The 26,118-nt window shown below is 43.4% G+C and overlaps 1 protein-coding gene across 4 annotated transcripts in view; it reads left to right on the top strand.

Moving 5' to 3' along the window:
- The window catches only part of MATN4 (matrilin 4), a 76,372-nt gene that overhangs the window by 5,199 nt on the left and 45,055 nt on the right, over positions 1-26,118 (top strand). The window contains exon 1 of one of the 4 annotated variants that reach the window (XM_083147034.1): positions 3,516-3,636. The exons of the other annotated variants lie outside the window; for them this stretch is intronic. The gene's annotated coding sequence lies outside the window, so the exon portion shown is untranslated. Of the gene's footprint in view, positions 1-3,515; positions 3,637-26,118 lie in introns of those variants that run through there. 4 annotated transcript variants of the gene reach the window in all.

Genomic DNA, 26,118 nt, shown 5'->3' on the forward strand with positions numbered 1-26,118 from the left:
GATGTGGTCTTCATAGATTTTTCTAAAGCTTTTGATACAGTGCCACACAAGAGGTTGATACATAAAATGGAGGACATGGGATTAGGGGCAAATATCTGTAGATGGGTAGGGAACTGGCTGTGTAATAGAGAACAGAGAGTGGTTGTGAACAGTGCAGTTTCAAATAAAAAAATAATAAAAAAATAATTTGACGTGAGTGATTTTCTCCCTGTGTGCATGGCTACGAGCGCACATGTGGGGTGGGGGCGGGGGGGGGGGGGGGCGGGGGATTCGTCGAGGTACCATTTACCTGCTTTTACTCACAGCCCAGTGAGCAAGTCTGAATTGGGCCCATTGTCCTCTCCAGCTGGAGCAACCCGATGGCCATGGAAAAAGTATTATGCTTTAAAAAATGGTTTGTATTTCAATACCTGGTGAGTCTTTTCAGCTATGTTTAATGCAGGATAGGAAGACATGTTGCCCAAAGATGTGAGGGCACTGCCAAAGTGCCTAAAGTCTGCCGAATTCAGCACATCGTAAAGGCATATATTGGTATATATAAAGTTATAAACCCCTGTGCATTCTTGTAATGTTTCTTTTAGTGCCTGTCCTTTGACCACGATACTGGTTTAAATTTCAAGCAAAAAAAAGCAGAAAGTTCGCCCAAAACACTTCAGGGCAAAATGTGCCAAAAATGTGCAAAATTCAGCAGCCAGATGCAGAAAGTGGAGAATGTTCCAGGGACATGTTGTGGAGATGTAGTTAGTCTCTAATAGTATCCAAAAAAGGCCTTTACACACAAAAACAGAAAATAAAACATTTATTCAATGAATCATATTCATGGGAAATATTACATGCATGTCTTTTAAACAACTCTCCCTGATAAGCAGGGAGACTCCCTGAAATATAGTAGCTGCGATCTCCCCGATATCACCAATTATGTAGCTGTTATATTCCTGGGAAAATAAAGGAAATCAGCAATAAATATACATTCAAATTGGGCCATCAGTGCCATGTCCCCAGGGTTGCCTACCCTCCCGGAATGGCTGGTCTTCTCCCGTGACCCCCCACCCCCCATTGGCAGCGGGGGTCCCTGAAATACAAGCATCGTATGGTAGGGGCGTGGCCGCAAGGACGCAGTCGCTCTTGCCCTGCCCCAAAACGTGATTTTCCATTGTAACTCCGCCCACATTCCACCCCTTTCTTTTCCCTTCAGCGGCCTCGCCCCCCTGCCCAAAGGAACTGGCTGCCCTGGCCAGCCATAATGTAGGCAAACCTGCATGTCCCTGCATTGGTATACTACACAATAATTAATACAGCTACATGCATTTTCAAATAAAATTTCTCATGGCCACTTATATGGAGCTACATGTAAAACACAATACATGAGCAAGCCCGGACACGTTTCATTGTCTGTTTATCAAGTAGATCTTACGCGACTCAAGAGGATGTGGCCTCTGTTAGCTGCTGGCCATGCCCCCAGTACCTCTGTCTCCTGTGAATAGATGCTGTGCACATGATGAACAGAGTGATAGGGGACCTCCTAATTGCCCCCACCCCCAAAGGGGGGACACTACTGTTCGTTGGCGGGACAGTCCCAAAGAAACAGGACTGTCCAGGAAATACAGGACAGTTGGCCGGTTTGTTTTTCATTTGGATGTAAGTAATTTTTCTGACATGCCTGTAACAGTACACGTCAACACTTCTAGGCGCTACTTTCACAATCTCCAAGAAAAGCTTTTTCAAAAGTACGGAAGCATGCCTTTAAGTGTAACATTAAACATTTAAATAATTGTACACATTACAGTGTGATTGTGTGTTTGCAATTCAAAATATATACTACCTCCCATAAGGCAGATATGATGGAAAAAAGGACCACTTTAGTTTATGATACAGTATATGAGTATATTTCAATTAATGTTTAAAAATGTCAAAATTAAGTAGAATACAAAAATCTCCCTAAATAAGTCGCCATAGCAAAGCCCACAGAGAGTCTCCTAACATATTTGTTCAGGTGGTCCTTACGTGGTCTGAGCTATTTTCTCATAAGGAATGAGTGAGATTTAGTAAACAGTTGGATTTTATGGTCTGTGCTAAAAATATCCAGCAGTGTGTCTATGGCTAGAATGGGTGATTGTTTGATAGGATTGGAATGTTGGTGCTGAAAACCTATTTTACGCTGGGAGCAGATGCTTGAATGCAGGTATTATTCAGTAAATGTCTGTGCACTGGAAGATATATCACACTGCTTCTACTGTTTACTCCTACTTGTGTGCTTTTCCTCTTGTACATATCCCTTGACCTGTACTCCAATATTTTACTTAAAAAAAAGCTTTCCTGTAGAATGACTTGAAGTCCACTGTATAGGATATTTAATTCTTAGAAACATTACCCTTTCTGGGGGAAATTTACTAAGATGTGTATTCTACTTCTCATGTGATGTTGCTATGGGCAACCAATCAGAATCGACTTCTTATTTATTTAGCACCCTCTATAACAGTGGTAGCCAACCCTAGCCCTCGAGAGCTAACAACAGTTTCCAGACAACCTAGCTGCTGCACAGCTGCACTCATTAATCACTGACACATTTTAAAAGATCCACAGATGGAGCTAATTAGCTCACTTGTGATTCTGTGAGGAGACCTGCAAAACATGCACTGTTGGTAGCTCTCGAAGACTAGGGTTGGCTACCCCAGCTCTAGAAGATAGTAGACAGGATCTGATTGGTTGCCCATAGCAACATCACATGTAAAGTAGAATACACATCTTAGTAAATTTCCCCCCCTTGTTTTTACTACAATTTTTTTTCTAGCAGTATGTATCACAGATGTAAAATTCTATAGAACGTAATGGTGTATGTAAAAATATTATCAGTATTTATAAGGTATCACAAAGTGCAGAACAAAACAACAATGAATTATGTAGTACAGAGCAGAGGATGAGGACAAGCTTGCAGTAGACCAGTGTGAGCAGGGACAAAGATTCAGCATACAACATAAGAGATGCTCTGGGTGTAGACATATAGAGTTGGCAGCAGGGGCGTAGCTAGGGTGGAGCCGGTGGAGCACTAGCTCCAGGCGCCGACATATCACCTGGCGCCGGAGCTGTGCTCTCTGCCGCCGGCTCCCCCGCTCCCCGCTTTGCCCGGCGTCAGAGCCTCCTGTTTAAGCACCGCCCCCCCCCCCTGCTGTTCTGAAATGCCCCCTACGCAGTGAGGCAGACCCGGCGAGGGGAGGGGGGGTACTGCCGATACCACTGTCCCGGCTGTCATGTCCCGGCGGGGGAGGAGGAGGCACGGAGCTCGCTAGTAACACACAGCTCCCTGGTGCTGCTGTGTGCAGTGTGAGATGAACTTCCTTCTCACACTGCAGTGCACAGCAGCATCAGGAAGCTGTGTGTTACTAGCGATTATTCCCTGCCCCAACAGAGTGTGTGAGACACCGCCGGAGAGAGACAGCAGCAGATTGCAGAGGGAGGAGAGAGCTCAGCAGCTGCCTTTCCATAACCGCAGTGCTGCTGCTGTGTGTGTGTGTGTGTGTGTGAGACCCGCCTCCTGCAAAGCACTACTGGGAGCAGGGAAGAGCTCTCCGTGTGTGCCAGCAGGCTCCTTCATGATCTTTGCTGCAGGAGGAACCCCCATGGCAACAAGAAACATAGGTAAACTGGCTGTAATGGCTGTTGAAGAACAAGCACTTCAATACCATACCCTCTTACAGCCTTCCTTTACTCCAGCGTTTCCTGCCCTGTGCCCCCCTAGCCTTGCCTTCCATACCCTGTGCCCCCTAGCCCTGCCTTCCATACCCTGTTCCCCCCAGCCCTGCCTTCCCTGCCATGTGCCCCCCTAGTGCAGCCTTCCCTGTGCCCTCCTAGCCCTGCCCTGTGCCCCCTAGCCCATCCTTCCATACCCTGTGCCCCCTAGCCCTGCCTTCTCTTCTCTGTGCCCCCTAACTCTGCCTTCCTTGCACTGTGCCCCCTAGCCCTGCCTTCCCTTCTCTGTGCCCCCCTAGCCCTGCCTTCCCTGCCCCCTAGCCCTGCATTCTCTTCTCTGTGCCCCCTAGTCCTGCCTTCTCTTCTCTGTGCCCCCTAACCCTGCCTTCCCTGCCCTGTGCCCCATAGCCCTGCCTTACCTTCTCTGTGCCCCCCTAGCCCTGCCTTCCCTGCCCCCTAGCCCTGCCTTCCCTGCCTCTTGCCCCCTAGCCCTTTCCTCCATTCCCTGTGCTCCCCTAGCCCTGCTTTCCCTGCTCTATTCCCCCCCTTGCCCTGTCCTCCCTGCCCCCTAGCCCTGCCTTCCCTGCCCTGTGCCCCCTAGCCCTTTCTTCCCTTCCCTGTGCCCCCCTAGCCCTGGTTTCCCTGCCCTGTGCCCCCCTATATATATGTGTATATATATATATATATATATATATGTTTGTGTGTATGTATATGTGTGTGTGTATATATACATATATACTGCCGCAAGAGCCAGCCTTATACAAATCGTGGGGGGGGGGGGGGCGCAAAACATGCCCTTGCTCCGGGCACCGTGGCACCTAGCTACACCACTGGTTGGCAGAATGTGCCTAGCAGAAGTGGGCACGAGGACAGAATCCCATGATGCAGTGCACTGATATGTGCTAATGAAAAAAATGAAGTTATACAGGGTGGATAGTCTGATAGGGTGCAGGAGTACACTTAATGGGTGAGGAGCAGCATGGGAGAAATCTTGGAGGAATGAGTGTGAAGAGGTTATCATTCGAGGGAGTATCAATGAACATGTGTAGGGCAGAGGAACGGCCGTAGCACTTATACTGTAGGTGGGTGTAATAAAAATATGTGCATATTTGGGTATATATCTATTTTTACTAAACTGGCATCTTAAACTTAACTTTAACCATCACAGAAAACTTCATAATGTTTCTTGAACATCCAATGATCATGTCAATGCAGGGCTGTAACAAGGATCGTGTGCATGAGATGCTGCCCAAGGCCCTTGCTCCTGACTGGCAGGATTCCAGGAACCAGAGCTTCCCCCCCCCCCCCCCCCCATGAACTTCTACACAAAAGCAAATGGGGACAAGTTGAATATGGAGACCTTTAGTGCACTTCACCATCTGAAAATGTATCTGTGTACTGGTCTACCATGACACAGAAATACCTAACAAGAACACACATCTTGTGTACTGCACTGTACCTATGCTGACAAACAACTATTCAATATATCTTTACTCTGAATTCTGTATGATGCATCCAGTTACAAACATGAGATATAGCAATATAAATAGAAACACTAACGAACAGAAACATTGGGAACCTTGGTATATCTACATTGACTGTTACAACTGTCTTAAAACAAGATACCAACCACGAGAAAAAATGTCTCCAGACCCAATAGTAGTTATTGGCTTCACATCCCATTTCACTGAAACCGTGTGTTCTTGGTTGAAAATGGGGGTATTTTGGGCATCCAAATTGGACAGCCCAAACAAACCTAACAGCAAATTGGAAAAAATGCAAAAACAGTCCATTTCTCGCACTGGTGATTTTCCTGCCCTAAATGAATATCAGCCTAATGGTGGGTACACCCGGTGAGATTTCCACTATTTTTCTATTCGATTTTGCTTATAGAAGCAAAATCAAATCAAAATTGAATGGGCATTTAATGATTTTTCCACATTCAATGCAGATTTGATCCCGATGCACGTTCAAGTATAGTGGGAATCGAAAAGAAAAACAGTCTTCCCATGCAAGATTATATAGTACAAATTGAATCGAAATCTAATCGAATGCAAGATCGAACCGCCCATTAGGCTTATTTTTAAATTACATAACTAAAAAAAGATTGTATAAGTCAAGTTATAAAATTTTTATCAATAATATTTGAAAGAAAAATAAAACTGGTACTTATGTAGTAACTGGGCTGCCGATTTTGAAATTGGGTCCATCGCATCGCATCGCACCCGACCATATCGCATGCGATGCGATGCGATGGACCCGATTTTTCCATAGGATTCAATGTTAAAATGGACTGAGTCCATTTTAACATGGAATTCAATGGGAAAAAGGGGTCCTTTTCATACCCTTACTATCCAAGTGGGCATGGAGTTGGATATAAACCTGTGGCGAGCGTAGCGAGCCACCGAGCCTGAAGCGTGGCGAGCGTAGCGAGCCGCGCGAGGGGACACAGAATACGGTCCCCTCGCGGGGCTCGCTTCGCTCGCCACGCTTCGGGCTCGGTGGCTCGCTACGCTCGCCACAGGTTTATATCCAACTCCATGCCCACTTGGATAGTAGGGGTATGAAAAGGACCCCTTTTTCCCATTGAATTCCATGTTAAAATGGACTCAGTCCATTTTAACATTGAATCCTATGGAAAAATCGGGTCATCGCATCGCATCGCATGCGATATGGTCGTATGCGATGCGATGCGATATCGCATCGCATCTGATTGTATGCCTTAACTTAAGGCATACAATCAAAAAATCGGCAGCCCAGATACTACATAAGTACCATAAAACTTTTTATATATATGTATATACAGTATGACATGTATGTATATACATATATGTATGAATATACAGTATATAAATATATAGAGAGAGAGAGAATCAAAGAGAGAGAATAAAAGTTATATAAGCACTCAGCAGACTTTCAGTGTAAAGGGATTAGTGAGTTAATTAACTCATAGCAGCAGTTCACAGGTAATTGTGATGATTGAATGAAAAGGTACAAACCCATCAGTGTGTGCCAATGGGTCTATAATATCTACCTTAACCTCCCACACATGCACTCCCACCGGAAATTATGTCATCAGAGAAAAAATGTTTTATTTACTTGAAATGAACTATACCACTACAGAAATAAAGTAGGGATAATATGTCTCTCTTTTCTGAGAAAACAGTGGGGCAGCTGTATTAAGCCTGGAGAAGAGATAAACTGGAGATAAAGTGGAGATAAATTGGAAGAGTTAACGCACCAGCCAATCAGCTGTGTTTGAAATATGACAGTTGGGATCTGATTGGCTGGTGCGTTATCTCCTTCCACTTTATCTCCAGTTTATCTCTTCACCAGGCTTAATACATCTGCCCCATTGTGTCTTACTGGAGGCATACAGAAAGAGCAAAAATCCAACTATGGCTACTTCCTGTTTGCTTTCTACCCGTGGAATGCAAAACCGGATATGCATTATAAACTGCCACCAGGCTCTACTCAGCAGCTGTGGGCTCTTTGGATGCTTACAGGGGCTAATTCTTCTGTGAATTAAAATAAAGACAACTTGTTCACTGCAAAAAAAAAAACACACTTTACTATAAAGCCAGTGTAATTTCAGGCACTTCCAGTGAGTTCCGCAGTGGAATGTATCTTTGTTTCTAGTTCTCTCTGCATATTATATTGTCCCCAGCAAGGGAGGAAATGCATTGGTGAAGGTCAAATAGTACAACTTCCTGTTTTAGTTCTATAGTGGAACACAAAACAGGAAGTATGGATCCTTATTGATAACAATATTGTTTTTATAGAAATGCCAATAATCATATATTAGGAACCACTACCTGGGCCAGTAAAAATAAAGATACTACCTTCTATACTAAATTACGCTCCATATTCACAATTTTACATCTATAGGATTCACCAGGGTGGGTGAATATTGGCATCATAGTACCCAAGATACATAATAAAAATGATTTTATTTATATAGTGCACTTTCTCCAAAAGGACTCAACAGAATTAACATAATACAGTACAGAAACAGTGAAGAACATGAAAAGCTTTTCAGAAAGTACAGAGAGCATAGATATATTACAGGATCAATTATGGAAGTGCTTGAATAAACAGCAAAGTCTAGAGTCTGTTTTTGAAGAATTCTAGAGTGAAAGCCTTTATCAAGTTTCATAGTGTCTGAGCCTCATGGAGCCACACGGAGCCACACAGAACCATATACAGTGTAGACAATAAAATGTTTGTATACAATAATTAAAAGCATGGCTGAAATCCACGTAGATCATCAGGTATTTCTCCTTAAATTTACTCAGTATTACTGTAAAACTGAAACAGTGGGATATTTTAAGGTGGGATTCAAATTTATGTCAATTAGTCATACAAATATATTATGTGAGTTGAGTTAGGTTCATTAGGTGCCACTATGTACAGTGCTGTATCCGTGTTGCCTCAAGTATCTTAAATGCTGGATCCGAAAAATATTAGACCAGTTTTTTGTACATTTCTGGGTTTGTTGTCTCCACAATACGGTGGTGGTTGAGGGAAAGTCATGCCTTAGGCTTTGAGGCAGGTGATGGACAGAGCAGGCTGCGTTTGGGGGCATTATAGTATGTAGGGGCATAGCATTAAAGTATTATAGTATGTAGGGGCATAGCAGACATTTTGCATGTGCTAATGGTGGCCACTGGAGGCTGGGTTTGGAAAGGTGGTCATGGACTGAGCAGGCTGAGCCGCTGCCGGCCATAGGAGCAGACTGAGTTTGGGCTTGGTGTAGTACAGTAGGTGTTCATATAAATATGGCATGCCAGGGTAGGTCAAGAGATGGTAGTCCTATCTCCCTAGTAGCATTCATAGTCTCTAGTCCCCATTTTACAATGCATTAACTCCATTTTTACTTTTTTTTTATATGGAATAATGTTCCTTTAGAATGTTGGAATATAATGTTACTGGCGTTTTAGGACTTTATTCTTAAACTAAGTTCACAGACAGCAAACTCTTATTCATTACAAGCAGACGTTAGCATACCTTTGTGGCCAATGTCTTCATTTGAAAGAATTGGATCTTTGTTTTGATGGCAAGAACAGACACAGCTTTTAAGTGTCATGTAACATTTTTCACCATTATGCCATGTAAAATAAGCTACATAACTCCCGTTGTTCTTACTCCACAGTGTTCCTGGCTTTGAGATTATAACACATTAAAATTCACAGTACTTATATTAGCGTGCATTCTAGTAGTACAGGAATGCATTGTGCGCTGCAGACAGGAAGACAGGTTTGTAGGGAAATGCATGGCTGGTGAGGTGTGACTTATAAAATATAGTTATTTCTCAGTGAGATACAGCGAGGCAAACACAGAGTAACAGTTTACCGCTCCGCATGCCTGCAGAGCTTACGTTCTGACAGGTAACTTATTCGCAGTGTTTAATGGTCTGTGACAATAATGTTTTTGTTAGCAACAAGGTGCTGGAAATGATATTAAAGAAATGTGATTTATACCTAAAGCTGTGGTGTAGTTAACATACAAAGAAGCTTTTACACTTTTATGCACTCCAGTTATACAGTATTGACAAGTTCTATATCATGCCATAGTTGGCTACTGTCCATAATTTCTAGGGAAAGTGCCAGGTTTTAAAGATTTGTACCAGATAATATTCCTGTTATTATATATTGACAAACTGCACAATGAAATTAACGTTTTTCTTATTTGGTGCAGTTATTGGAGGTTATTCTGATTCGCTTGGAAAGGCAAAATCACTCTCTAATGGACAAAACCATGTGCACTGCAGGTGGGGCTGATGTAGCAGAGCCAGATAGAGTTAGATTTGGGTGGGGGGTGTACTTCAAACCAGCCAGTATTTATCCTGCACAGAAACAAAATAAGGTACTTATGTATTATCTGGACTCCCATGTTAAATGCACCCCATTTTTTCATACCCCTACTATCCAACTACGCATGGAGTTGATTTTATATAGTGTGGCGAGCGGAGCGAGCCACCGTGCCCGAAGCGTGGCGAGCGGACATGGTCTCATATGAAAACAGGGAGTCCAGATATTACATAAGTACCCAAAATAACACTCAAATCTAATGGTGTGTACACACGGAAGATGTGCCTTAAGATCCTATCCATGATCCGATCAGATAGGATCGTGGATAGGATCTTAAGGCACATCCGATTTGCATCCTATCTTGACTATATAGTGCAGATCTGCACTATATAGACAAGGCAGCCAAGACTTTCTGGCTTCCGATACGTGAACGCGCATCGGGATCGCAAGGGTTAAAACCCTTGCGATCTGCATCCGATTCCGATCCGATGCCGATCCGATGTTGACTATATCGTCAACATCGGAAAGTAAATCGGACCGTGTGTACACAGCATAACTCTGTGAAAATTGCCAAGCAAACATTTTTATTTCATCATAATGATCTGTAATTTTTGCCTTATGAAGGAAATATAATCTTTTTTTACACAACATTTTTATTTGAATTTATATAACAAACATGAGCGACGCTGGCATTTTTAGGGAATATTTTGCACATCTATCACAGAGATGTTGGCTCACTGGACTGAATCACAGCCCTGATTCATCCCTCTTTATACATTAATATGTGAAATGATATGATGGGGCCTGTATTGCTCCATGTTTCAGTGGGACCAGTAAAGTATTCATGGAAACTGGTAATGTACAATGACAGTCTCTATTTCTAAAATATTATATTTGTATGGAGTAGAGATGTGTTTTATAAGAAAGTTACTGACTGTGCACTTCTGTATTCCCCACATTCCTAGTCACTGACTTGTCTCAATAAACAAACTGCTGAGTTAGTTATTGTTATTTTTTCTTTTTTGCCTTTTTTATATATTCTTTGCTTACAGTATTTCCATTGGGTTACCATTTATTTTTGTAATACAGTATGTACAGTATAAGTAAATAATCAACTGCCCCTTTCATGGAGTTTTATTGCAGTTGCATATGAAATAATGTGTGTTCATAGCTTAGTAGTAGTGCATTTTATAACCAATGATGTATTGGTCTCATCCATTGGTTTTTTGCCTCTGCAGTGTCAACCAGAGGAATTTGTCACCTATCGACATTGATTTATGTTGTGCAATCTTGCTAATGTGAGTTATTTCACAGGAAATCTTTTATTTTTAATACACATCAATGACATTCCTATAGGAATTATTCATATTAGAATCTATATAGTATGTACAGTAGTATTTCTTCTAATGTAAGCCTAGTTTTTCTGGGATGTCCATGAAGCTGCATGTCACTGTGGGATGCAGCTAAAATCCCAGTGAGCAGGATCACTTATGATGCCGGTGCTGTAATACCAACTGCTGGGATTCTGTATGGTAGGTACTGGCAGTGCTAATGTGTGGCTGAGGAAGGGAATTTAGGTTTAGGCACTAGTGGAGAGACTTAGGTATAGGCTGTTGGGGGGGTAGGAAGGTTAGGATTAGGCTACAGGCAGGTAGGGTTAGGTTAGGCACTTAGGGGTTAGGGTTAGGCTACGGGCTGGGGCAATCATTTACACGGCAAAACCAGTTTGATTGTGTATAAATGATTGCCGCTTTTAAAAAACTGGAGATTTCTAACCAAATCTCTCACTTTCTGATTCTCTCGCCCTATTACATTTCACCCCATGATTTTAAATGATTGCTTCTTTTAAAAAAAAATGTCCAAGTTCGTCCGGCGTCCCGAACCTCTGGCGAACTCAGACACTATTACATAAAGCCTTTTCATTAATTACTATTATTGCAAGATGTAATTCGATTAGATGCATGTCAACATGTAAACCTCCAATCCCTTGAAGTACTGTAGCCCTCTGGGTCTTCTCATCCTGTAAATCTTAATACTGGGAATTGTTACTGGGGACCAGTAACATACTATAAAGAGCATATTCTAACGTGTGCTTGTTTATTGACATTAGAATCCCCACATAAAGGGCAGATTTTAACAGTCTGATTTAAACTGTATGTCAATGTGCAATCCTGACAATTTTCCAGCATGTTAGTGTGATACCGTATATTTCCTCTCTCTGTGGGAGCCAGCACTGCACAAATATCTCTACAGTATGAAAACAGTAGAAGATGAATGGGCTGTGGTGGTAAGACTCATGCAGAGAAGAGTGCCATGACCAATATTAAACATAGATGCAAGACTGTTTTGTACAGTATATTTTCTTTGCAACCATTCACATTAACAATCATCTCAAATTTTAAACTATGTATTACTACAACACTTCATACAAGAGCATACTTGTATTGCTATCTTTTACAATATTTAGAATTATTCAAAACTAAATTTACACTTAATTAAGATCAAAGTTGAGCCTTGGAACACAGCTGGATTTAATAATAGGGATCAATAGTAACTTTGGGTGGAATACAATTGAATGTGATGTCGAATAGCACCAAAAGTGAGTGCCCAGAGCTATTCAATTGTCCGCATCATATCTGGGAAAATTCATTTCCTAATGCCACGGGTTCCGTCATGGTAAACAGCATTTTCTAAATGAAGACACAATGCTGTTAGCACATACGTTACCTGAAAATTGCATTGTGGCACTAGTTTAGGCGGATTTCTGCTTGCATCTCAGAAGGGTGTGAGTAGAAATTATCTAGTCGCAGGTTTACATCCAAGTCATTTGAATAGCTCCTGTCACTCATTTCAGAACAATAACTAACGCCAGACACTCATTCCAGGCAACTGGACACCCCCCGCACGCCTGTTTGCCTATGAAACATTGGAGTCTAAGTACTAAGATTTGAATAGATATAAACTTCCCCTATCCCTAAACCTGATCACAATCCTCAACCCTCACCTTTCCTCTAGTGCAGTGGTTCCCAACCTTTTTTGTCTCCCGTACCCCTTGATTAGGCTTTTCATTTAGGAGTACCCCCTCGTGAAATTTTCAGGGGGCGTGGCCTAAAAAGGGGTGTGGCTTAACAGGGGCAAGTCATACTGGCAATGACGGGAAAAAAAAAGTGCAACCACTTGGCCACAATATAAGCTCAGCCCATTCTGCGGAGGGCATATAAAATAACAGAACACTGTCAAATCTCTATTACTGAAGCAACAGACATTCCAACGGATCACGTTAGCCTTCCAATAGTGCCAGATACACATATGCCCCCAAAAGTGCCAGATACACATATGCTCCAATGGTGCCAGGTATGCCCGCACAGTGCCAGAAACGGGAATGCCACCACGGTGCCAGGTATGACCCCATGGTACTGGGTATGTGCCCACAGTGCCAACAATGCCCCTACAGTGCCAGCAACAAGTATACCCCCATAGTGCCAGCAACAAGTATGCCCCACAGTGCCAGCATTGCCCCACAGTGCCAGTAACAAGTATGCCCCACAGTGCCAGCAATGCCCCACAGTGCCAGCAACAAGTATGCCCCACAGTGCCAGCAATGCCCCACAGTGCCAGCAACGCCCCACAGTGCCAGCAACGCCCACAGTGCCAGCAACGCCCCACAGTGCCAGCAACAAGTATGCCCCACAGTGCCAGCAATGCCCCACAGTGCCAGCAATGCCCCACAGTGCCAGTAACAAGTATGCCCCAGTGCCAACAATGCCTCACAGTGCCAGCAATGCCCCACAGTGCCAGCAATGCCCCACAGTGCCAGTAACGCCCCACAGTGCCACTAACAAGTATGCCCCACAGTGCCAGCAATGCCCCACAGTGCCAGCAATAAGTATGCCCCACAGTGCCAACAATGCCTCACAGTGCCAACAATGCCCCACAGTGCCAGTAACAAGTATGCCCCCACAGTTTATATCTGGTTATTTTTAATTCACGTCCAGCATAGTCAATAAGGGAGGGAGAAGGCACCCCTACCCGACACCCCCCCTGCCATGATTAAAGATGAATACTCACCTGGCATAAATCCTCACATCCAGCGATGGCGATGGCGTCCTTCCTTCCAGGCGCGGCGGCAGGGCGGTGTCCTTCTCCAAGTCTGCGCTGCTCCGGGGGTCCTTCCAGGCGCGGCGTCTTTAGTCCAGGCGCGGCGGTCTCCTTCCAGCGCGAGTGCGCATGCTCCGGGGGTCCTTCCCGCTGCGGAGAATGAAATACAGGCGCGGCGGTCTCCTCACAGCGCGTCTGCGCATGACCATGGGGTTCTTCCAGCCGCGGCGGCGTGACCCGGCGTATGTGACGGGTCACGCCGCCGCCATTACCACCATCGGCGTCGCGTACCCCCTGGGAGATCAGCGCGTACCCCCCGTGGTACGCGTACCACGGGTTGGGAACCGCTGCTCTAGTGTCTAAAACTAACCCCTCTCTCACAGCCTAACCCTATCCTCCTCCTATTGCCTAAACTTAGCACTCCCATCACACAGCCATCACACAGCCTAACCTGAATGTCAACTTTCACACAAGTCGACATTGTTTACCTATGTTTATATATATATTTACATTGTCGAAATCATAACTGTACACCTTGAGGTGTTGCCAATATGAATGTCGTAATTGGTATTGTTGACCTAATGAGTATATCAACCCATTCCCTGACTGATTTGACCTATCTGAAATCCATTTCATAGTACTGTACAAGCATTTAATACTTGTTACTCTTAGTTAGCTGCTTTGTGGGTCTTGCTGGAGGCGGGGATCCCAGGTATAACTGCATTGGGAGTGGAGCAATCAATCGCTTCATCTTGGCCCTGCCCTTGCTGCATATTGCAGTGGCAGGTAGAACCACCGTAATATGAATCACAGCTAATTGTGCCATCACTGCAGACATGGACATGATGTGGGAGGTTTGTCTATTGTCTTGGAAGAGCTTCATAAATTTAAGAGTCTCTCCCACATTCAAAGAACAGGCAATTATATTTCTTCTATTAATGTTCATATAATAATATATAGTATACTTCAGCACAATCTGCGACAGATTGCACAACTTATTGCTGCCAAGTCTGAAAGCTTTTTAAATCAGACTTTAAAATAGTTCCCATAGTGAGCTAATTCAGTGTGCAGACTGCTTTTGCAAATGTAAAGCCCTTTTGTTATATACCCCCAATGAAAAAATAATGACAATACACAATAACCATTGTTTTAAGAAGACTGACCCCATTTTTTATGGTCTATGAGGTCTTAATAAATAGGCCTCATAGTCTTTACTGTGCCCAAAACATCTACCATTTAGATGGTGGGGAATAGACAACCACAGGGTTATAGTCATCCCTAGAATGCTTTTATGTTAATCCTTCTTTTTGATTCTCTAGGGCAGGCATGTCCAACGTTGGCCCTCCAGATGTTGTGAAACTACACATCCCAACATGCTTTGCCACAGTTTTTCTATTAAAGAATACTAAAACTATTGCAAAGCATGCTGGGATGTGTAGTTTCACAACATCTGGAGGGCCAACGTTGGACATGCCTGCTCTAGGGGGTAAATTTACTAAAATGTGAGGTTTTTTTGAAGTGAGAGATGTTTACCCTAGCAACCGATCAGATCCTGCTTATGATGTATCTAGCACCTTCTAGAGGAAAAAAAATAGAAGCTGAGTGGTTGCTATTGGCAATATCTCTTACTTCTAAAAACTCACACATAGTAAATATACCCCTGACATTCTAAAATGTTTATTTACAAAGCATCAGGTTGTAAAAGGGCATTGCTTTTACCAGCAAGCCATCACGAGTAATAAGAATGAACATTTCCATATTAGGCATATTAGGCATAAACACAATCATAAGCATCAGATTTATAAATAAACCCCAAAGTGATTTATTGGAGAGAAAAAAGTAAAAGCATTTTCCCAGTGGCAGCTGTTTTTTAATTTTGAATTTCTTTTTTCTTTTTTTTTCTTTTTTTTGAAAGGTAAGCTTAACCCCTTCCTGACAGAGCCAGTTTTTGCGTTCCTGACAGAGCCCTTTTTTTCAAATCTGACATGTCTCACTTAAGTGGGGATAACTTTTTTTTGCTTTTACTTATCCCAGTGGTTTTGAGATTGTTTTTTCGTGACACATTGTACTTCAAATTAGTGGTAAATTTGGGTCGATACAGTCTGTGTTTTTTTGTGAAAAATACCAAAATATCGTGAAAAAATGGAAAATTTAGCGATTTGCAAAATGTTAAATTTTCTGCTTGTGAGACAAATAATCTTACCACTCAAAATAGTGAATAACTAACATAGACCATATGTCTACTTTATGTTGACATCATTATTTCAACTTCCTTTTAATTTTTTGGGACACTAGGAGGCTTACAATATGAATAGCAAATTCTCAAATTTTCAAGAAAATTTCAAACACTGATTTTTTTAGGGACCAGTTCAGTTCTGATGTGACTTTGAGGGACTTGTATGTGAGACACCCCCATAAATGATGCCATTTCAAAAACTGCACCCCTCACAGTATTCAAAACAGCATTTTGGAAGTTTGTTAACCCTTTAGGTGTTTCACAGGAATTAAAACAAAGTGTAGGTGAAATTTCAAAATTTCTTTTTTTTTGCAGATTTGCAATTTTAATACATTTTTATAAGGAACACAGTACATTTTACTAGAGAAATGTGACTAAAAATTGATTCCCCCAATTCTTTTGTTTTCATAAATATCCTATATGTGGCCCTAGTGTGCACGGTGACCAAACCACAGGCTTCATAATAGAAGGAGCACCTACTTGATTTTGGAGCCTCCTTTTTATGAGATTATTTTTTAGGCACCATGTAGGTTTCAAGGCACCATAAGATGCTAAAAGTTAGGAACCCCCCCACAAGTGACCCCATTTTGCAAACTACACCCCTCAGGGAATTCATCTAGGGGTATAGTGTACATTTCAAACCCCCAGGGGTTTCACCAATTGTGGTACAACTGGGCAGTGAAAATGAAAAATTATTTTTTTTACACAAAAATGCAGTTCTGGCTCCAAATTTGTCATTTTCAGAAGGTATGAAGGAGACAAAGCACCCCAAAATCTGTGCCCCAATTTCTCCCGAGTACGGCAATGCCTCACATGTGACCAAAAAATACCAGTTGGGTGCATGGCAGGACTCAGAAGGGAAGGAGTGATTTTTGGATTTTGCAGCTCAGATTCTGGTGGAATTTTGGTGGGTGCTATGTCGCATTAGCAAGACCCCCCAAGCACCAATACAGTGGAACCCCCCCACAAGTCACCCCATTTTGCAAACTACACCCCTCAGGGAATTCATCTAGGGGTATAGTGTACATTTCAAACCCCCAGGGGTTTCACCAATTTTGATACAAGTGGGCAGTGGAAATGAAAAATTACATTTTTTTACACAAAAATGCAGTTCTGGCTCAAAATTTTTCATTTTCAGAAGGTATGAAGGAGAAAAAGCACCCCAAAATCTGTGCCCCAATTTCTCCCGAGTACGGCAATGCCTCACATGTGACCAAAAAATACCAGTTGGGTGCATGGCAGGACTCAGAAGGGAAGGAGTGATTTTTGGATTTTGCAGCACAGATTCTGGTGGAATGAATGGTGGGTGCTATGTTGCACCAATACAGTGGAACCCCCCCACAAGTCACCCCATTTTGCAAAGTACACCCCTCAGGGAATTCATCTAGGGGTATAGTGTACATTTCAAACCCCCAGGGGTTTCACCAATTTTGATACAAGTGGGCAGTGAAAATGAAAAATTACATTTTTTTACACAAAAATGCAGTTCTGGCTCAAAATTTTTCATTTTCAGAAGGTATGAAGGAGAAAAAGCACCCCAAAATATGTGCCCCAATTTCTCCCGAGTACGGAAATGCCTCACATGTGACCAAAAAATACCAGTTGGGTGCATGGCAGGACTCAGAACGGAAGGAGTGATTTTTGGATTTTGCGGCTCAGATTCTGGTGGAATTTTGGTGGGTGCTATGTCGCATTAGCAAGACCCCCCAAGCACCAATACAGTGGAACCCCCCCACAAGTCACCCCATTTTGAAAACTACACCCCTCAGGGAATTCATCTAGGGGTATAGTGTACATTTCAAACCCCCAGGGGTTTCACCAATTTTGATACAAGTGGGCAGTGAAAATGAAAAATTACATTTTTTACACAAAAATGCAGTTCTGGCTCGAAATTTTTCATTTCCAGAAGGTATGAAGGAGAAAAAGCACCCCAAAATCTGTGCCCCAATTTCTCCCGAGTACGGCAATGCCTCACATGTGACCAAAAAATACCAGTTGGGTGCATGGCAGGACTCAGAACGGAAGGAGTGATTTTTGGATTTTGCAGCTCAGATTCTGGTGGAATTTTGGTGGGTGCTATGTCGCATTAGCAAGACCCCCCAAGCACCAATACAGTGGAACCCCCCCACAAGTCACCCCATTTTGCAAACTACACCCCTCAGGGAATTCATCTAGGGGTATAGTGTACATTTCAAACCCCCAGGGGTTTCACCAATTTTGATACAAGTGGGCAGTGAAAATGAAAAATTACATTTTTTTACACAAAAATGCAGTTCTGGCTCGAAATTTTTCATTTTCAGAAGGTATGAAGGAGAAAAAGCACCCCAAAATCTGTGCCCCAATTTCTCCCGAGTACGGCAATGCCTCACATGTGACCAAAAAATACCAGTTGGGTGCATGGCAGGACTCAGAACGGAAGGAGTGATTTTTGGATTTTGCAGCACAGATTTTGGTGGAATGAATGGTGGGTGCTATGTTGCACCAATACAGTGGAACCCCCCCACAAGTCACCCCATTTTGCAAAGTACACCCCTCAGGGAATTCATCTAGGGGTATAGTGTACATTTCAAACCCCCAGGGGTTTCACCAATTTTGATACAAGTGGGCAGTGAAAATGAAAAATTACATTTTTTTACACAAAAATGCAGTTCTGGCTCAAAATTTTTAATTTTCAGAAGGTATGAAGGAGACAAAGCACCCCAAAATCTGTGCCCCAATTTCTCCCGAGTACGGCAATGCCTCACATGTGACCAAAAAATACCAGTTGGGTGCATGGCAGGACTCAGAAGGGAAGGAGTGATTTTTGGATTTTGCAGCTCAGATTCTGGTGGAATTTTGGTGGGTGCTATGTTGCATTAGCAAGACCCCCCAAGCACCAATACAGTGGAACCCCCCCACAAGTGACCCCATTTTGCAAACTACACCCCTCAGGGAATTCATCTAGGGGTATAGTGTACATTTCAAACCCCCAGGGGTTTCACCAATTTTGATACAAGTGGGCAGTGAACATGAAAAATTACATTTTTTACACAAAAATGCAGTTCTGGCTCAAAATTTTTCATTTTCACAAGGAATGAAGGAGACAAAGCACCCCAAAATCTGTGCCCCAATTTCTCCCGAGTACGGCAATGCCTCACATGTGACCAAAAAATACCAGTTGGGTGCATGGCAGGACTCAAAAGGGAAGGAGTGATTTTTGGATTTTGCAGCTCAGATTCTGGTGGAATTTTGGTGGGTGCTATGTCGCATTAGCAAGACCCCCCAAGCACCAATACAGTGGAACCCCCCCACAAGTGACCCCATTTTGCAAACTACACCCCTCAGGGAATTCATCTAGGGGTATAGTGTACATTTCAAACCCCCAGGGGTTTCACCAATTTTGATACAAGTGGGCAGTGAAAAAGAAAAATTACATTTTTTACACAAAAATGCAGTTCTGGCTCAAAATTTTTCATTTTCAGAAGGTATGAAGGAGAAAAAGCACCCCAAAATCTGTGCCCCAATTTCTCCCGAGTACGGCAATGCCTCACATGTGACCAAAAAATACCAGTTGGGTGCATGGCAGGACTCAGAAGGGAAGGAGTGATTTTTGGATTTTGCAGCACAGATTCTGGTGGAATGAATGGTGGGTGCTATGTTGCACCAATACAGTGGAACCCCCCCACAAGTCACCCCATTTTGCAAAGTACACCCCTCAGGGAATTCATCTAGGGGTATAGTGTACATTTCAAACCCCCAGGGGTTTCACCAATTTTGATACAAGTGGGCAGTGAAAATGAAAAATTACATTTTTTTACACAAAAATGCAGTTCTGGCTCAAAATTTTTCATTTTCAGAAGGTATGAAGGAGAAAAAGCACCCCAAAATATGTGCCCCAATTTCTCCCGAGTACGTAAATGCCTCACATGTGACCAAAAAATACCAGTTGGGTGCATGGCAGGACTCAGAACGGAAGGAGTGATTTTTGGATTTTGCGGCTCAGATTCTGGTGGAATTTTGGTGGGTGCTATGTCGCATTAGCAAGACCCCCCAAGCACCAATACAGTGGAACCCCCCCACAAGTCACCCCATTTTGAAAACTACACCCCTCAGGGAATTCATCTAGGGGTATAGTGTACATTTCAAACCCCCAGGGGTTTCACCAATTTTGATACAAGTGGGCAGTGAAAATGAAAAATTACATTTTTTACACAAAAATGCAGTTCTGGCTCGAAATTTTTCATTTCCAGAAGGTATGAAGGAGAAAAAGCACCCCAAAATCTGTGCCCCAATTTCTCCCGAGTACGGCAATGCCTCACATGTGACCAAAAAATACCAGTTGGGTGCATGGCAGGACTCAGAACGGAAGGAGTGATTTTTGGATTTTGCAGCTCAGATTCTGGTGGAATTTTGGTGGGTGCTATGTCGCATTAGCAAGACCCCCCAAGCACCAATACAGTGGAACCCCCCCACAAGTCACCCCATTTTGCAAACTACACCCCTCAGGGAATTCATCTAGGGGTATAGTGTACATTTCAAACCCCCAGGGGTTTCACCAATTTTGATACAAGTGGGCAGTGAAAATGAAAAATTACATTTTTTTACACAAAAATGCAGTTCTGGCTCGAAATTTTTCATTTTCAGAAGGTATGAAGGAGAAAAAGCACCCCAAAATCTGTGCCCCAATTTCTCCCGAGTACGGCAATGCCTCACATGTGACCAAAAAATACCAGTTGGGTGCATGGCAGGACTCAGAACGGAAGGAGTGATTTTTGGATTTTGCAGCACAGATTTTGGTGGAATGAATGGTGGGTGCTATGTTGCACCAATACAGTGGAACCCCCCCACAAGTCACCCCATTTTGCAAAGTACACCCCTCAGGGAATTCATCTAGGGGTATAGTGTACATTTCAAACCCCCAGGGGTTTCACCAATTTTGATACAAGTGGGCAGTGAAAATGAAAAATTACATTTTTTTACACAAAAATGCAGTTCTGGCTCAAAATTTTTAATTTTCAGAAGGTATGAAGGAGACAAAGCACCCCAAAATCTGTGCCCCAATTTCTACCGAGTACGGCAATGCCTCACATGTGACCAAAAAATACCAGTTGGGTGCATGGCAGGACTCAGAAGGGAAGGAGTGATTTTTGGATTTTGCAGCTCAGATTCTGGTGGAATTTTGGTGGGTGCTATGTTGCATTAGCAAGACCCCCCAAGCACCAATACAGTGGAACCCCCCCACAAGTGACCCCATTTTGCAAACTACACCCCTCAGGGAATTCATCTAGGGGTATAGTGTACATTTCAAACCCCCAGGGGTTTCACCAATTTTGATACAAGTGGGCAGTGAACATGAAAAATTACATTTTTTACACAAAAATGCAGTTCTGGCTCAAAATTTTTCATTTTCACAAGGAATGAAGGAGACAAAGCACCCCAAAATCTGTGCCCCAATTTCTCCCGAGTACGGCAATGCCTCACATGTGACCAAAAAATACCAGTTGGGTGCATGGCAGGACTCAAAAGGGAAGGAGTGATTTTTGGATTTTGCAGCTCAGATTCTGGTGGAATTTTGGTGGGTGCTATGTCGCATTAGCAAGACCCCCCAAGCACCAATACAGTGGAACCCCCCCACAAGTGACCCCATTTTGCAAACTACACCCCTCAGGGAATTCATCTAGGGGTATAGTGTACATTTCAAACCCCCAGGGGTTTCACCAATTTTGATACAAGTGGGCAGTGAAAAAGAAAAATTACATTTTTTACACAAAAATGCAGTTCTGGCTCAAAATTTTTCATTTTCAGAAGGTATGAAGGAGAAAAAGCACCCCAAAATCTGTGCCCCAATTTCTCCCGAGTACGGCAATGCCTCACATGTGACCAAAAAATACCAGTTGGGTGCATGGCAGGACTCAGAAGGGAAGGAGTGATTTTTGGATTTTGCAGCACAGATTCTGGTGGAATGAATGGTGGGTGCTATGTTGCACCAATACAGTGGTACCCCCCCACAAGTCACCCCATTTTGCAAACTACACCCCTCAGGGAATTCATCTAGGGGTATAGTGTACATTTCAAACCCCCAGGGGTTTCACCAATTTTGATACAAGTGGGCAGTGAAAATGAAAAATTACATTTTTTTACACAAAAATGCAGTTCTGGCTCAAAATTTTTCATTTTCAGAAGGAATGAAGGAGACAAAGCACCCCAAAATCTGTGCCCCAATTTCTCCCGAGTACGGCAATGCCTCATGTGTGACCAAAAAGTGGCAGGACTCAGAAGGGAAGGAGTGATATTTGGATTTTGCAGCACAAATTCTGGTGGAATGATGGTGGGTGCTATGTCGCATTAGCAAGACCCCCCAAGCACCAATACAGTGGAACCCCCCCACAAGTGACCCCATTTTGCAAACTACACCCCTCAGGGAATTCATCTAGGGGTATAGTGTACATTTCAAACCCCCAGGGGTTTCACCAATTTTGATACAAGTGGGCAGTGAACATGAAAAATTACATTTTTTTACACAAAAATGCAGTTCTGGCTCAAAATTTTTCATTTTCACAAGGAATGAAGGAGACAAAGCACCCCAAAATCTGTGCCCCAATTTCTCCCGAGTACGGCAATGCCTCACATGTGACCAAAAAATACCAGTTGGGTGCATGGCAGGACTCAGAAGGGAAGGAGTGATTTTTGGATTTTGCGGCTCAGATTCTGGTGGAATGAATGGTGGGTGCTATGTGGCATTAGCAAGACCCCCGAAGCACGGTGAAATTATGAACCTAATATTCCATAGATGTGTGGTATATTTTAAAACACTCCTTTATACATAGGCCGGGTTTGTCGGGGCAAGTGTCACACTGGAAAATAGTTTGCTTTCTTATTCCCTTTTTATAGCAAACTTTGCACCTTTTTTGTGTCCTGCCCTTTTTTCCAGTGGAGGGGATTTCATCAGGAAAATGCTGCCCTGGTACAATACGGGGGCCAGTACTAGAAGTACTGGGGCCCTCTGCCTGCTGGTTCCCAAATATTAGGCCCTTTATGACTTCCTCTTGAAAGTGCATAAATGTCCCCCTCTGGCCGGTAGAACGGAATAGCACGTAAGCGTTATACAGTGCCATCTGGATGATATACACGGCCACCTTCTTGTACCAGATTTTTGTTTTCCGCAGGGCACTGTACGGCTTCAGTACCTGATCTGAAAGATCCACTCCGCCCATGTACCTATTGTAATCCAGGATACAATTAGGTTTTGAGGTGTGGGTACTGGTACCTCGTACAGGGACGGAGGTGGTACTGTCTCCGTGAATTGTTGTCAGTATAAGGACATCCCTCTTGTCCTTATATTTGACCAACAACATATTTTCGTTGCATATTCCCCTGCTTTCACCCCTTCTCATTACTTGGGCAATGTGCGTTTTTGGGAGGCCTCTTTGGTTCTTGCGCACAGTACCGCAAGCTGCTGTACCTCTTGAACCAAGGGCCTTAAACAGGGGGATGCTGGTGTAAAAGTTATCCACATAGAGGTGATAACCTTTATCCAGGAAGGGGTGCACTAAATCCTAGACAATTTTCCCACTAACACCTACGAGGGAGGGGGGGGATTCTGGCGGTTCAATTCTTGAATCCTTCCCTTCATAAACCCTAAACCTGTGAGTGTACCCTGAGGTGCTTTCACACAGTTTATACATTTTTATGCCATACCTTGCCCTCTTACTGGGAAGGTACTGGCGGAATTTAACCCTTCCTTTAAAATGTATAAGGGACTCGTCGATACAAATAAATTTTTCAGGGATGTACACCTCTTCAAATTTGGCACTGAAATGATCAATGACCGGCCTGACTTTGAATAGCCGGTCAAAGGTGGGATCATCTCTGGGTGGGCACTGTGCATTATCGGTGTAATGTATAAATTTAAGAATTGTCTCAAATCGAGCCCGGGGCATGGCCATACGGTAAAATGGAGTACTGTACAGAACATCTGTACTCCAATATTGCCTAATTTCTGGCTTTTTTACTATGCCCATATGAAACACCAGACCCCAAAACGTCATCATCTCTACTGCATCTACAGGGGTCCACCTAGCAAATGATGACGTGGGGTTTTGAGCAATAAACTGCTGGGCATATAAATTAGTTTGGTCCACCATTAAATTTATAAAATCATCAGAGAAAAATAATTTGAAAAAGTCAATTTCTCTGAGACCTGTGGAATCAAATTGGATTCCTGGCATGGCCAAAAACTCAGGAACCTGGGGCTCAAAATTGTCTGGTGGTGGGGTCCATACGAGATCAATTGTTGGGGGGGGGGTCTCAGCTGCTCTACGGGGGCGTCTTTGAGGGGGTCCCTCATCACCAGAGGAGGAAGAGGAGCTTAAGGCGAATCCTTCAAATTCCCCGCTTGCATCACTGGCTGTGTCAGAGTCAGAAGCAAGCATGGCATATGCCTCCTCCGCTGAATACATTCTCCTGGATGACTGGGAGGACATTTGGGAGGACATTTGGGAGGACATTTGGGATGCCATTTTTATTTTTGTGTTACTGGTAGTGAAATGTTTTAACACGTGTATAGTGTAGGGGGGGGTACAAACTTTATTTCAATCCGGGGGGTATGTAGTGTGTAGTGTGTATGTGGTGCAGAAAAAAAAAAAATACTTTATACCAATAAAAAAAAAAAAAATGAAGGGGTTACAAATAAAAAATTTAAGGGGTTAAAAAAAAAAAAAGGTCCTGCGCCAAAAATTGAGCACAGATGTTGGTCAGTAACGTCTGTCACTGAACAGCGCTCAAAGGCAACAGGAATTTGATCAAAAAAAAAAAATATAGATCAACCCTGTGCCGAAAAAGATGATCAGTGATGTACGTCACTGATCAGCGCACAGCGGCCACAGGACACCCACAAAATCACAGTGTGTGTAAAAAAAAAATTAAAAAAAGACCCCACAGCACTCACAAAAAAAAAAAAAGGTGATCAGTGATGCGACACTGATTACCAGTGAGGTGCAGCAGGTGCACAACCTTTGGTGCAACTGACAGGTATATATAAAAAAAAAAAAACCTCTGTACCCCCAAAAAAGTTGCTGATCACCTCAGATATAGTGATCAGCACAAAAGGCGGGGGCAGCAGACACAAAATTTAGCACTCTCTATCACTCTCAGTCACTATCTCTCTCTATCTCTCTATCTCTCACTATCTATCACTCTATGACACTGCAGCAGCAGCACTGACAGGTATATCTATATATAAAAAAAAACCTGCGCCCCCAAAAAGTTGCTGATCAGTTAATTTATACTGATCAGCACAAAAGGAGGGGGCAGCAGTCAGTTATATCAAAAATATATAGCACAATCTGTCACTATCTCTCTCTATCTCTCTCTCTCTATCTCTCTCTATCTCTCTATAACTATCACACTGCAGCAGCACAAAATATAGCACTCTGTCACTAGGCCTCTCTATCTATCTCTCTCTCTCTATCTCTCTCTATCTATAACTATATCACACTGCAGCAGCACAAAATATAGCACTCTCTGACACTATCTCTCTCTCTATCTCTCTCTCTCTATCTCTCTCTATCTCTCTATAACTATCACACTGCAGCAGCACAAAATATAGCACTCTGTCACTAGGCCTCTCTATCTATCTCTCTCTCTCTATCTCTCTCTCTCTATCTATAACTATATCACACTGCAGCAGCACAAAATATAGCACTCTCTGACACTATCTCTCTCTCTATCTCTCTCTATCTCTCTCTATCTCTCTCTATCTCTCTCTATCTCTCTCTATCTCTCTATCTATCTCTCTCTCTATCTAGCTAGTACACTGCAGCAGCACAATTTCACAGGAAGGCACAAGTAGCAACAGGATCCAGGAAGCAGTGATGAAGCAGCGATCAGGTAAGTATGGAGCAAGTATGGAGCAAGGTTCTGGTCAGTATGGCGGCAGGGGGGTACGGTGACCGCACTGCACGCTATTCCAGACCGGAATGGCGTCTGCAGTGCAGTCACCGTTAGTTTAAATCCCCCTCCTTGGCTGTGATTGGTCCGTCGGTCCGACGAACCAATCACGGCCTTTGGGGGCGGGCGGGGTGAGGTGGGGTGACACCAGTGTCACCCTTACACCCCGCGGTGATTGGTGCTGTACTTTACAGCACCAATCACCTCTGATCCCGTGTCACCGGCGAACGTTATTCGCCGGTGACACAGGAAAACGCTGTAATTGGCTGTTCACACTGAACAGCCAATCACAGCGTTCGCCGACGGGGGGGCGGCATCGCAGCCCCCCCTGGGCATGCACGGACATGTCTGCTGTCAGGG

Source organism: Crinia signifera, chromosome 6 (assembly GCF_055691185.1).
Source record: "Crinia signifera chromosome 6, ASM5569118v1, whole genome shotgun sequence".
Taxonomy (NCBI): domain Eukaryota; kingdom Metazoa; phylum Chordata; class Amphibia; order Anura; family Myobatrachidae; genus Crinia; species Crinia signifera.